This window comes from Corvus brachyrhynchos, unplaced genomic scaffold (genome assembly GCF_000691975.1).
Source record: "Corvus brachyrhynchos isolate BGI_N302 unplaced genomic scaffold, ASM69197v1 scaffold365, whole genome shotgun sequence".
NCBI classification, from domain to species: Eukaryota; Metazoa; Chordata; class Aves; order Passeriformes; family Corvidae; genus Corvus; species Corvus brachyrhynchos.
Genome location: NW_008239544.1, coordinates 1,783,730 through 1,797,697, shown reverse-complemented (window position 1 = coordinate 1,797,697; position 13,968 = coordinate 1,783,730). Strand labels below are relative to the sequence as shown.

The window sequence follows — 13,968 nt, the reverse complement described above, 5'->3', positions numbered from 1 at the left end:
TGCCAGGCCCCGGCGCTGCCGCTCCGGACAGTCCCTAGGAAGGGGCTCTACTTCAGGCACACCTGGCGCTCAGGTACATCTTGGGCCCACACCTGTCTGCCCTCTCCTCTCCTGGGGAGGTCTGGGGTGTAACCAGGACACAGCTGTCCTGAGCAGTTACAGCAGTGAAATGTCCTGGCAGGTGACTGTCCCAAAGGCTGGGGACAGCCAGGGTGTTCCGGCAGCTCCGGGTGTGCCAGTGGCCCTGGGCCCTGCTGAGGACTGCAGAGCTCCGCAGGTGAGTTGGGCTGGCCGGGAGGGGAATTCTGCTGCTTCTGGCATCTTATTCCCACCCCTCCTATCCCATGTGGCTGTGCATTAGTGATGGGCACTGCTGGCAGATGGCAAAGTTCGAGCTGGGCTAATTAAACATACCAAGCTAATAACCTTCCATTTTGGGACTGGTATAATTCATAATTTAATGTATTGCTGCTGAGACATTAACCTTTCAATGACTGGCACGGTGCCCACAGCAGCCTGAGTGCTGACCATCTTTCAGGAAAATTAGTATTATTGTTAAAACAGGTATAAATCATTCATGGCTTCAGCTTTTGTGTCAAGCTGCACATGAAAATAAGTAGTAGGCTGGGTAATTTATTTACCTTTTGGTGGTTATTCATATGATTTCATGATCATTTTCTCTGATTCATAAACACTGGCCAATTGCCATTCTGTTCTCATTTTACCTTTTCAATATTGCAGTGGTTATTCTGATTTCCATCTTTAACAAGTTCAAGACTGGTGCCGAGTTGCTTGGTCCAGGCACAAACACAATCTCATTTCAAGGAGGAAAAACTTACTTTAAGCTAATTTCCCAGTATTCAGTGTAATTATTAAAGCTACCAACTTGTTACAATTTTGCATTTTGCTAAAAGAAGTGTTTCTTTGGTGTATAAACACACAGATTAAAACACTTTTCGAAGTTCTCCTTCAGAGGCAGCTGGAAGGAAGCCCACACGTTACTAAAGAGTTTAGTAAAGATCATGTCCTATCTCTTCCAATCAAATGGTGAATGAAGATGGCCAATGCTCCATCAAAAGGGGAAACTATCTCTGTCTTCGAAGGCACATTAAAAGATGAGTCTAAAAAAAATCCTAAGTGGATGCTGAAGAAGTAATCCCTTTGCAAAATTGCTATTTTTGAAGAAAGGAGTTAACTTAGAAATCAGCGAGAAGCTGTTTGTGAATATGCCTGTCACATTTAGTGCTTAGGATAACGCCAAGACCAGGATATTTTGGAGGCGTAAGAGAAGAAGGTGCAGTATCAGCATCACTGGTTTTAAGCTTCTCCTCAGGACTTTATATGGTCACTCTCAGGACTGTATGAACAGTGCCAGAAGATAAAGCATTTGAACCTATTCATGGGGACAGCACTCAGACCCCCTTGGAACAGGAATTAATTGAGAGGTTGAGGTTCCTCTGGTTTCTTCATACTGGAAACATATGTTAGCCCCAAGAACATCTATTTTTTCCATTGGTAATGGTGCAGGAGATAACCCCTCACTCCTACAGGTGATAACCTGCCTCTGTTAATCCATATCTGTGTCACCTGTGGCCCAGGGCCGATCTGGTACACCCTCATTTTGGGGTCTGAGATGTGTCATTGAACCAGATGCACCTGGATCAAAGCCTGGCAGCTCCTTTCTTCAGGGACTCTACAGTGTCCCTGCATTTCACTCCCTCTGCTGGCTCCAGTTATACATCAAATGAAGGTTTTGAGACCTGAAATTTCTTTAAGGCTGGGACATCTGAAATTCACCTGGATCTTCAGGCTCCAGGGCCTGCCCTGCTGTGCTGTCCTTACGGGCAGCTGGCAGGGATGCAGCCCTTCCTCCTCCCAGCCACAGCATCCCGGGCTTGGGGCAGGACCGTGGCATTGCCAGCACTCCCCGCTGGAAGTCTGAGTGGGAAGTGTGTGGCCCCATTCCACGTTCAGCACTCCCACCCCTGAAAGAGGGCAGGACCTCACCTCACCAGGCTGCACCTGTTGGGTGCACCTACAGGTAACTCCAGTCACTGCCCCGTGCCACGCTGAGCCTCACACCTGCTCCCACTGCCTGCTGGCTTGGCGTAACTTCCCAAGGGAACTAGAGCATGGCCTTCAAACATTCGGCACCTCAGGAAGAAAAATCAGGAAAGTAACACCCCTCCTGAGTTTGAAGGACCAGGGTTATCCCAGCTGTGGATGTGTGCTGGTGCTGTCACAGCTGCATGGGAAGTCAAGTGCCCCCCAGCTTTGGCAGGCTGGCAGAGCATGAGCCCTCTTGGCCAACATTTCCCGACTCGGCCGTGCTACGCAGATGGGCTCTTATGCAATTTTTGTTTTCCATTAGCCACGTGACTTTCTATGGCAAGGATTACTCAATGTGCAGTTCCTGTCTGAAGTGGCCCATCCAAAGTATTCAAAACAAGTTCTGAGCAAACCTGCATCTCAAGGGTTGGTGTTGCCTTCGGGCAGATACTGTTATTTCATAAGTGGGAAAACTGGGGTAATTTTTTTTCTTTAAGGGGGGGCAGATGCTGCACATGTACAAGCACTGAACACCCTTGGTGTTTGTCTAAAGCTGGGAAGAAGCATTGAGAACACCTAGGTGTGATAGAGGGGCTGCATATTTGGGCATGAATCCCCCTATACCATTATGCTTTTTGCTACACACACATTTACTTGCCACAGAAATGGATCTTGTACCTCATTATTCAAATACTTGTCTGCAGTTATTCCGTATTTCAGGTTTTTGGTATCTCCCCCTCGTTCACATGCCAGGTGGCAAACCCCAAATTGGAGCAGAAGTCACTTCCTGCGCTCTGGTTATAAGAGAGTTAAAGTTCAGATTTCTAATTGCTCTCTCGAGGCCTTATTACTTGTTGATTAGGGTCTTTTGGGAACTGCATCAAACCTATAATAATAAACACTCATTTCACTGAAGTTTGTAGCTGCCATGGCAGCCCTGCAGCCCTTCCGTAATGGCACACACACAAACCAACCAGGAAAGGCCTCTCTAACATTTTCAGAGGCTTTCCAGGCTGGACAGATCTGATCCATGGGCATCTACCTGCCAGATTGGAGCTGGGGCTGCATCTCTGGCAGAGGCACCTTTGTCTGCGTGTGCCCCTCTGCCCTCTCCCAGCCCACAGCCCAGCGCTGGGAGTGGCGTCTGGGCAGGAGCCCGGTGGGGGAGCACATCTGTGCAGGGACAGCTGCTAGGGCTCCTTCAAAATGCTGACTAGTTCCCTAAATGCTGGAAGATTTGGGGACAGCAGCAAGTAAGGAGAAGTAGGACTGCCGGCACACTGCTAGTGGCCAGTCAATGTTCATAGTCCATTATCTCCTGTTCTCTTACGGCACGTGACCAGAACAGATGGCCTGAAGGTGCCATCCTGAAACCCAGGTGCTTTATGCTTCAGCAAAAGCCTCTGCTGTGTGAGGGTGCTGCTGGAGGAGGACACTGAGCATTTGCCATCTGAGCAGTTTCTCTGCGGTACCCTTGGCACAATAAACCTCCTCCCACAGGTACCCCTGCCCGACCAGCCCCATGGAATCTGTGGACTGATGCCCAGTTGCCAGCCCAGGTTAGGGATGCTGCATCCTGCTGGAGCACATGGGGACACGGCCCCCAGATCCCCAGCTGGGACAGAAGAGGGTCCCCCAGTGAGGAGCAGTGGCAGGACGGTTGCAGATGCCTGGTGCACAGCTGCTCACTCCAGCTCTGGGTCTCATCAACGCACATGTTCCTAATTGCAAAACCACTGAGTTCTCCTAACTTCAGCAGTCCAAGGTGTCATTCCCAGGCTAGGTGCTTTGGAAGTGCTTGTATGACATCGTTTTTACAGGCTGGATGTCAGAAGCGATGGGATGGGGAGCACAGTGGGGTCATGGATTGTCTCAGACAGGAGAGAAGTTGTTGCAAGTCTGCTCTTGGTGAGTCTCCAGAGAAGGGCACTGGGTCTCCCTGGAACCCCCCAGAATGAATGAGCCTGAAGTAAAAGTAGGTGTTTATCTCAAGTTGCTGCCTCAAATAGCCGGGTACCTGTTGGAAGGGGCAGATCGATGCAAGCCAAGGCAGCCATGCATGAGCTGTTACACAGTGGTTAGTATTGATCAGAGCTAACGGCTGCCGATAGGAATGCGGAGTGGACTGACAGGCCGAGAAGAGGGAAGGAGGAAACAGCCTTCACTGGTGGCAGACGTACAGAGGAAAGCCGATAAAAAGTCAATTCCACTTAACTGAATGGCTGCTAACTAAATATTTTTGGGGCCAGAGCCTTCCCAGATAGCAGCTGGAATGTCTCTGCTCCAGAACTGAGACATCAAGTGAGCGTGGCATCGATGGCTGAGATAAGAGATGCTGTGATGGCCGGCGGAGCAGGAGAACCTGATGAGCCAGCCCTGCCTGCCTGCCCTGCATGGCCACACGCCATGGGAGAACAGAGAAATGCAGGACTGCTTTTCCCAGGCCCAATACTAAGATTGTGGACAATGTTTCAGGCCAACTTTTAGTGGACTGGATCAGTGCTTGAGGCACCGAATATAAAGTAATTCTCCACCAGTTTGATTAATAGTGTCATAGTCATAGCTTCAGTTCAGGTTCAACCTTTTTAACGTTTTATTATTTTACAGTGTAATAAATCAGGGCAGCAGGAAAAGACAGATGCAGGAATGTCCCTGTCTCCCGTCTGCTCATGCAGACAATGGGTCATGGGATAACGGCTTCCAGGGCTGAGGCAGCTGATAGAAAACCTCCTAGAGAGGAGTCTGTAACAGAGCCAGCGGTGCTCTGAGGAAGGAAGAGGCAGCTGGAAGCCGGTCAGCATGTCCTGTGGAGCTGGAGCATTGACCAAGGAAGGGGCAGGCCGGGGCTCCCAGGGGGCTAACTGGGATGAGATGTCTCCTTGCTGACTTCAAGAGGAAAGGCAGATGTGCCACAGCACCAACCGTCCCAGGGCGAAGTGGGATGCTGCCCTTTCTCACGGAGCAAACGAGCCCCTTCCTGCCCTTCCAGCACCAGCGGTGACCAAACTGAGCTCACACCACACTGATCCTTACTGGGCTTGCTGGTGCAGGCATGGACACAGCTCAAGGACTGTCACGGAAGGCTACAGCTTAGGGAAAGGAAAGCTGAGCTGTGTAGGGCCAGTGCAGGCTGCAGAGAGGAGAAAGCAGAAGCTCTGCAGCTCGGTTGGTGGACAACAATATAGATGATACAGATGAAAGAAAGAACGGAGATGTTTTTATGAGATCAAAAGAATAAGAGAAGTACCCATAGAGGTTCATCTCTGATGGAGCTGATGGAGAGACTGTGGGAACATGAACCTAAAACATGCAGGGGAAGGGCCGGAGGTGGTGAACAAGCTTCACTTGTTAGGAAGGAGGGATGGAGGAAGAACAAGGGATCTGAAGAGAGAAAAAAGACAAATCAAATACTAAGAAAACTCCTAAGGGGCATTTTTTATGGACTGAAATGTGTGTGTAGCAGCAAAAAGAAGTGGCTGTGGCAATCAAAGGAAGCAATGACAGAGCCTTGGAAAAGAGGTTTTGTCATTAGAATGGAGAGTGGAAAATGATCCAATCATTCAGAAATTGTGAAGGGTAAGGGAAAAACTGGGTCACAGTAAGAAAAACTTCATGGAAAGGTAACAAAAATCTAATAAATGTACTTTGTTTCTCATATCACCTGTTTTGTTCAATGCGAACCTCGGGACAGCACATAGAGATGCAAATAAATTCATGTGTAACGTGGTGAGAACAAGTGAGACTAATGCTTGAAATTTCTGCCCCGTATTTATAGGCTGCTGCTTCTATTGCAGAGCAAAGCAAGTTGTATATTGAACAAACATTGCACTGTTTTCCATCTTCCTTTAACAGGAGTTAATTTTACTTTTAAATTTTTATCAGTTTCATACAGGGGTCTGGCAGTCCCAAGGCAAAGGCACCACAACTTACAGGTTATTTGTCATTACAACTTCAGGACCATTAAAAGAGATGTAAGCTACAACCCAGGGACCAGATGACTAAAATATTGTCAGCAGCTGGACTCGACACACAGTTATTTTTATTTGCACATGCTGATATTCAGGTGTTTATAAAACAAGGTCCTCACTGCTGTCAGTGCCTGCCTGACACTGATGCCCGGGTTTGTTGTCACGTAGGTGTTGCAGGCTGGACCACCCGGGCCATTGACATGGACAGTCACACTGACACCCACAAATCCTACAACTGTTATGTACATGCTTTTAAAGATAATGCTTTGAAGCCTTGTATTTACTTCTAGACTAATTTAAATAAAGGTTAACTGTGAGATTTAAGCCACTTTCTGACAGTGAACCTTCAACTACACAGTGAAGGCATTGGCAGAGCTAGAAAACTCCTTCAGCCCATGTGTACCATTGCTGGACAGTCAGTGGGAGGATTAAGGGAAGAAATCAGTTCAATATTCCAGTATCCTTGCTGCTAAATTCTGTGCAATTCCAAACTAGACTGAAATCCAGCCTGTTTTACTCTGTTCCTACCAGGCTACCTCCCTGCACTCCATTATATTGGAATGTTTTAAAGCTGACATGGTACAGGAAGAACTAATGAAATCTATTAGACTTTCAGTACAAAAGAGGAGAGATTTCTAAGAAATACTGCACAAAAAAGTGCAGATTAAAAAAATGGAAGCAGCAGAGAACAGCAACTATGTGCCACAAAAAGATAAACACAAAAAGCTCAGCTCTCTCTTATAAGACACCCACAGTCTCCATCTGTCATCCCAACCCTTCCTCTCCCAACTGTTCTTAAATTAAATGAATGCTTCTAATGGGCAATTTTCTCATGAAAGTGTATGAGAATTCATCCAAAGACAAATTAAAACAATGCTCTGGAATTAAGCAATTCACCCCTCTCACAGGTTGCCGGGCTTCAATGGTTGCATTTACAGTAGAAAAAAAACAGTAAAACACCCAAATAAAGAACAACCGGCAAAAGAGCAAACCTTGCATTGACCATAGCCAATGCAAACACAGGTCGCTCTCTGCAATCATTCTCACAGTCCTACAGCTGAGACTAAAGGTTATTTTCCTCTGTATAAGAGACTCCTGTACACATCAGATTTACTGGTTCTGTCCTTTGTGGGCCCTGCAGTCCAAACACCTCCCAAGAGATCAGCAGTGTTAAAGCTATATATTATGTTTTTCTTCATGTAAATAAACCTAGCTTGGGCTACTGTGTCTAAAGTGGCTTTAAAATGTATTTTTCTACTCACCATGTACCATTTTAGTTGCTTTTAGCATCCTACCCAGCATCCCATCCATGCTGGATATGAATAACGTGCTCGGATTTTCCATTCTCACTTTGGTTTCCGGTCACTTGAATTTTGAGGTTACTGCTTAGTAACAGAATTCTTCTGTATTTTGGGTGAATGCACTTAATTTGTGTCACTTGAAGCCTAGATGGACATATTAGCAAAATTGCAATGAAACGTTTCTATTAAACTCAGCTCTGAAGGAGGACCCTTGAAAAGGAAACAGATGTTAAATTCAGACCCCATCAGATGCCAGTGCCTCCTTCATAACAGGTCTCGGCTGCCTCTGTATTTCACCATTTGCTCTTTGCATTCACCCCAGGCAGTCTGATACCAAACGGTTTGGGTATTTTAGTTTTCTTAGCTAATAGTCCCACTAAATTTAGATCTAGCAGCAGAAAGGAACTAAAAGGAGACGAGCCACCCCTGCGGCCCCGAAGAAGTTCCCGGCGCCAGAACAGGCTGAGGCTGGAAGCAGCTGGGATGGGGCACACGTGGTTGGGCACTGCTCCTCCATGGCTGTGGGATCCACGGCCGACAGTGTAAGCAGGTCCTGGGCCAGGGCCATGCTCACGAGTGTCCGTGCTGCCGCGACAGGGACACTGAAATGCTGGCTGGCCAAACCAGGGGCTCCGTCATCAGCCCCCTCTGGTCTGGACTGTTCTGCCACTGCAGGTGCTTCATTCGTCTCTCTGGGTCTCGGCCCCAGATCGCAGTGCACGCACTGCCAGTCCCCTTGGATTTCCTTCTCTGTTTGCTTTAATCTTCTGTGCTCCCTCCCTGCTCTCTTGCTGTCTTTGCATGATTCCTGCCCTCACCCTCTTCATTACCAAAGTCACTGGGACTGTTGGAGCTCGCAGCGGAAGGTAACTGACCCTCCCCAGACCCCCTGCTCTCTGTGATTCCTGCATGTGCTCTTTCACAGTTTCTCTTACTGAAGTCCCTCACTGTTGTACTTAACCACTGTGAGTGACAGAAATCCAATGCTGACCACTTCATTATGTACCGACCTTGTCCCCTGGCCTCCTGCCCCTCCATCTCTCTTGGGCAGTTTGCCCTGTGTCATGAGTCCTTGTTAAAGGTCAGGACCCCAAACCATCAGCACTGGTCGTGTTGTTTTACTGTATCACCAGAGAAATCAGGGCTGTCGGATCTCATTAGAGCCCTATTTACGGGTGGAACGCCGCTTCTGGCGTGTGATGAGCCACTACCATTGAAACGCAATCTTCCCCAGATCAAACCAGCAGCACACAGGGATTATATTCCAGCAGTCAATCTCTCATAATCGCTCCCACCCTTATTGGCATGGCTACTACAGTCCCTGCATGAGAAAGGAAATCCTCTTAAACAAATACTCTCCGCAGGAGTAAGACTCTGCTTCTCGATGAAGGGGCGCAGGCCGTGGCCACAGGGAGGGCAGGACAGGCGGCCACGCAGGCTCGCCTGGAGCAGCCAGGTCAGCAACCCCCGTGCGCTGCCTGGCTCTTCCTGCGGCAGCAAACCAGAGACACGTCCGACTTGATGCCACGCCAGTGATGGAGAAGCGTGAACGGATCCTCTCAACGTGCCTCCGAGAGGAGCTGGGAACTGCCACCCCACATGGGAGCGGGGAAGTGACGCCGCTTCCTGCGTGTGACATCCCAAATCGGCGGCAGCACTGGAAGGTTAATTATTCACAGCCTTAGAAAAACTTCTTTAAATTGTGACTCTTATCAGCTTCTTCTCTGACATGAGTATTAAAACACAGAGACCCTTTCCCTCTTGGATTACACCACAGTTTTCAGTCACAGTCATGACAAAGCACTAAGGGATTTCCAGAGCATGTTGCCAGGTGGGTCAGGTGGTAAATAACATCATATGCTCCACATGTGAACTGAGCTTTTAAAAGAAAGTTTCAGTGTGGCTGTTTCAGCGTGGCTGTGTGCCAAATTGGTAATTTCCCCAGTGCATAATCAGAAAATGATGCAAACCCATTACATGAATTCTGAAGACAAAGAGAAATCTCAGCTGCCTAAATGACAACAAATCAAAAAGTAAACACAGAGGCTAAAAAGAACCATAGGAGTAACCCTGAGAACCAAATCCCATCTAGGACGAACCCCTGTACAACATGTCACGACAGAGAAGGCAGCACGTTAAACTCACAAAGTACAGATATTTCACTCAAATGAGAGATTTATAACAGTTGCCTTTTGGGCCACATGAGCTCCAAGTTGTGCACTACATGGTGACACCCCATGATTTTTCTAAAAGCATTTATAGTATTTCAGCATTCCTTGCCTGAAAGATTCCACCTTATCAGACGATGATGTTCCTCCTCCTCAGGATGGTTGGAGAAGTCGAGCTGATGTGCACAGGGAGGTGCTGCTAAACCCAGCAGCCCATGGATGGAAAGGGAGCGATTGTGTGAGGAAAGAGGGCCTAATGAAACCATAAGGGCAACCAAGCCTGAAGGAAAGGTTTGGACCAGTTTTTATACCACTTTCTTGGGGGTTTTGTTATTAAATTTAATGCCTAGAAAGAGGATAAAGTTAGATGTTGTACAGTGAGAGGATTATCTTAGTATGGCAGTCTGGGAAAGGCACGGCTCACATGCAGTCCACAGCAGAATTTTGAAAAATCCTTCTTCAAAAAAAGTATAAAAAGAGGAAAAACTATGAAATCCTCAACTATATGGAAAAAAGAGAAGATCTTAGCAAGTCTAACAGACAGCCCTAAAACCAAAGCATGTAGACTCGATATAACTTATTAGAGTGGCAGGAGAAGGCAATATCTGCACGGGAACAGCGAAGTTGTACAAGAAGAGGATTTACCAGGAGCTCAAAAACCTGAGAATATGGTCCACATTAAAGGGAACTTGACACCTGCTTTGCCCAGTTCTGAGCCAGACAGGTGCAGCTGCATTTTTAAGAAAGTGTGTAAAAGAGGACTCTGACATACACGAGAGGTGCGATAGGGAAGAGCCTCAACCAAAACCAGAGACATTTTACCCCAGATTCTCAGGTAACTGGGAGTGAGAGGATAAGGTTACCACACGTGCTAAAAAGCCAGATCTGCTTTCTTCTAGGTCACTAATTCTGATATTTTTGCATCCATTTGGGTCAGCAGGGTCATAAAATATGACCTTTCCATTTTGCAAAGTTTCTTCTAAATCATTCTCTAAGACCTCCTTTAATGTGTTCTTAGCCAGAGCAGTGGGGCTGGCTCAGCTGGGCTCCTTTTCCATTCCATGCACAGTTACAGACATTTGCTGCAAGGCCCTGTGATGTTCAGTTGGGGACGAAGAGCTAAATCAGGCTAAAGTGTATTTTAATTTAATACAATTTTTGCTAATACTGAAAATAGACATACATCTGACATTGTTTAACATTTCAGAATTTGCTTAATTAGCAGTTCCCTATGAGACCAAGTCACTCTTGGAGAGGTGAGTGGTTCCCTGGGGGGCTCCAGAAGGGGTCTCTGCCCCAGAGCAGCCCAATGTGGGCAGTTCCCAAAGCTCCTTCTCTGTATGGCTGCACTGAATTTGCTGCTTGGCTTCAGCACTGGAACTATCTGTCAATTCCAAAGCAGAAACAGAGTTTGAAAGGCAAACATGAGCTGTGATCAATATCCTAACAAATCCAATGGAAGCCCCAGCTCCCAAAGGGTTAATCCAGAGAAGAAAAGGCATCCGCATGTTTAGTGAGCTAATGTGTTTATTGACTGGGAGGCCTTTAAGTCTTCAACAAGGAAAAGCTCTGATAAGTGACTGGAAGTTCGAGTCAGACAACCCAGTTTGGGTGGAACTTGGGTGAAACAGGGTTACCTTTTCCAGCTGATTGGCTTTTCAGACTTCTGGGGGGTCATCCCTGGGGTGTGCCTTGGCAGGGGGTCTGCACCTGCCCGGAGTGAAGCCCACTGTGGAACAGGGATGTTCCCACAACAGGGAGTGTCCAGGCTGGCTGGTGTGGACACAACATAAGCACCTTGTCCCAGAGAAAAATGATGGGCCAGCGTCCCTCCAGCGTCTCACAGCGCTGTTCAGCATGTTTGAGTCCAGACCTGGAGTGTGTTGTAATCCTCCGCCAAAATCCTGCACCCAGCTCCCAGATGGACACTCCTGATTTCCACAGGGGCATCCCAAAATGTGCAACAACTCCCTGCTGAGAGCACGACTCTGCTCAGTGCCTCCACATCCCAGCCTGGAGCTGACTCCTTGCTTCCACATGGGCGCATCCAGCGCTGGGCATGGGGAGAGCTGCCCACCCATCACCCTGGTGGACAGCCCTGCCCAGTCCTGTGCTGGGAACTGCACTGGTGCACCTTAACCCCTTGTGTCCACCCACCGGCCGGTCATTGTCAGGGTCAGTGCTGGGGTCAGGGGTCGGTGTCTGCCTGCTAACAGAGTGTGAGCCAACACTGTCCTCACATTGCTGGAGGGAAGAGACAATGCCCCCCTCTTGCTGCCAGCCATTGCCCGGGGCCGGGGATATTGGCTCTATTGGAAAACTGACAGCCCAGGAGGTGATGGAAGTGTCTGATAGCAGCTGGAGAGCTGGCTCGAGGACACCAAGCAGCTGGGCTTCCCCTGGGATGAATCCCCCAGGATGAATCCCCAGGTCTGCAGGTTCAGCCCCCTGTGCCAGCCAGGTGCTGTTGCCTGGGTCCAGCTCTGGGCTGCCCTTCCCAGCCTGAGTAGAACCTCCTGGTGACCCCACAATAGCCTCACCTCCCCACACCCAAAAGCCCTGGACAAGCACCTGTCATCTGACCAAGGGCAAAGAAATCCTGGGTTACCAGTGGTGCCTTCTGCCATGGAACTGTTGGAAATTACTTTAAAACCCAAGAGAAATTACAAAGCCAGGAAGAGAGAGACGTTACCAGGATTTGGGATAACAGAAACACCAGAATTTTGGTAAATGTACAGGTTTTGATCTGTTCCAGGCCATAGCATGCACCTAGTTCAAGACATGACTGCAAGGAAGAGTCAGGAGATTTTTTGGCCCTTTCAGTGCCAAACCCCTCTGGTTCAGGTACCGTGGCAGTGACTACAAAGGTGTAATCAGGGGATATTCCTTATGGATTTCTGTTGTATTGGAAAAATATTGTAACCAAACCATATACATTCCATTTCCGCATTAGTTAAGCGATTATAAGAAGATAAATTAAATTAATGATCCATCTAGCCAATGTCCTGTCATCAACAGTAACAGTCCTGCAGGCTGGAGCATGGAATCAGTGAGGAGGCAGTGCTGCTATCACCAACTTCAGATTAAAGGACTTTCTGAACTACAAGGATGTCCCACTTTTCAGCAGTCCTCAGTGGATTTTTCTCCGAGGAAGCTGTTCAGTTGTTCCTGCACACAGAGATCATCAAGAGATGCCAGTGTTCCAAGCGTCTACTCAGGAAACAAATAAATACCCTGGAATATTGTTCCCTCTAAATCTGGCAATCTGGTTGGGAATATCTGTGAAGAGGTGGGTGAGGAGCAGCACCACCACGGCTTCGGAGAGGAGAACAGGCAAAATGTATCCTGGCACCACTCCCAATGAAGGGCCTGAATTAGAACCTTAGGGTGGGTGCTGCCCACCACGCGACACAGATCCCGCAGGAATATTCTCCTCCTGTGGAATCCCAGCCTGGGGACAGGGTGGAGACACAGTCTTGAGCAGTGAGATTGGCGGGTAGAGAGACTGAGCATGAGGAGTGAGCCGAGGTTTGAGCCTCGGTAGCTCAGGATCCAGAATCTTCGTGGGTCGGGATGTTTGATTGACCGGGCCATCAAAAGCAGCCACGGTCGCTCCTGCTCTCAGGCTTCTCCTCACCTTGATTTGCATATTCAAGAATCGCCGATGTCTGGCTGTCAGAGATGGTGACAGTTGGGGGGGGTTTTTAGCTTTATCAAGGGGGATTATTTTTAACCCAAATTATTTTGCATTGTAAATGTTTAAATCCACATCAAATCCAGATTAATGCATAAAACAGTCCAAGAGGGTATTTACTGGGGGGAAAAAATAACAATAAACCAAATTATTATGGCTAGCTTCTATCTGAAGTGTTTTTAAAAGGGGAAAGTCTGCAATTTTGGCTAAAATATCACTTCAAGGAGAAGACTGAAATAAACCTCTCTGCAAAACGGCATAAGTTTACATACAAACTGGAACCCTTGGTACTTTTTCACAACATGACTGGAATTAATAATGCAGATAAATCCTAAATAAATCAGGATTAGTGTTAACTACGTCTTGAGGTTTAATACGCTGTACGAAAATGAAAGGGGGCCGGCGGGGGAGGAAGGAGCTTTGCCTTAAAGCTCCGCGGAGCAGAGCCCGGAGGAGGCCGGGAGCCCCCGACCCGCCGAGCTGGGCAATCAAAGCGTCTCTAATCGCCGCGCTCCGGGATGTGTTCAAAGGATCCGGGCTGGCCACGGGCTGCCTGAGGTCACCAGGGAAATGCAGTCGTGGGCCAGGGGGAGGGGTGTCTCGGATTTTTGGACAGCCCGGCTGTTTGGATCTGGTTTCAGGAGGTCAGCCGGATTGCAGTATTTTACCGTCTTATCAGCAAAAAGATTAAATTTCCCGTCGTGGTTAAAGAGCTCAGCTCCACTCTGAAGGAAAATATAAATAAAACTGCCAACACAATCGCCCGAGAAAAACCTGTGGCAGAGCGC

The 13,968-nt window shown here is 48.0% G+C and overlaps 1 long non-coding RNA gene across 2 annotated transcripts in view; it reads right to left on the bottom strand.

Annotated features, from left to right (window-relative positions):
* Positions 1-13,968, bottom strand: part of LOC108448458 — a 266,016-nt gene that overhangs the window by 8,674 nt on the left and 243,374 nt on the right. The window lies entirely within an intron of this gene.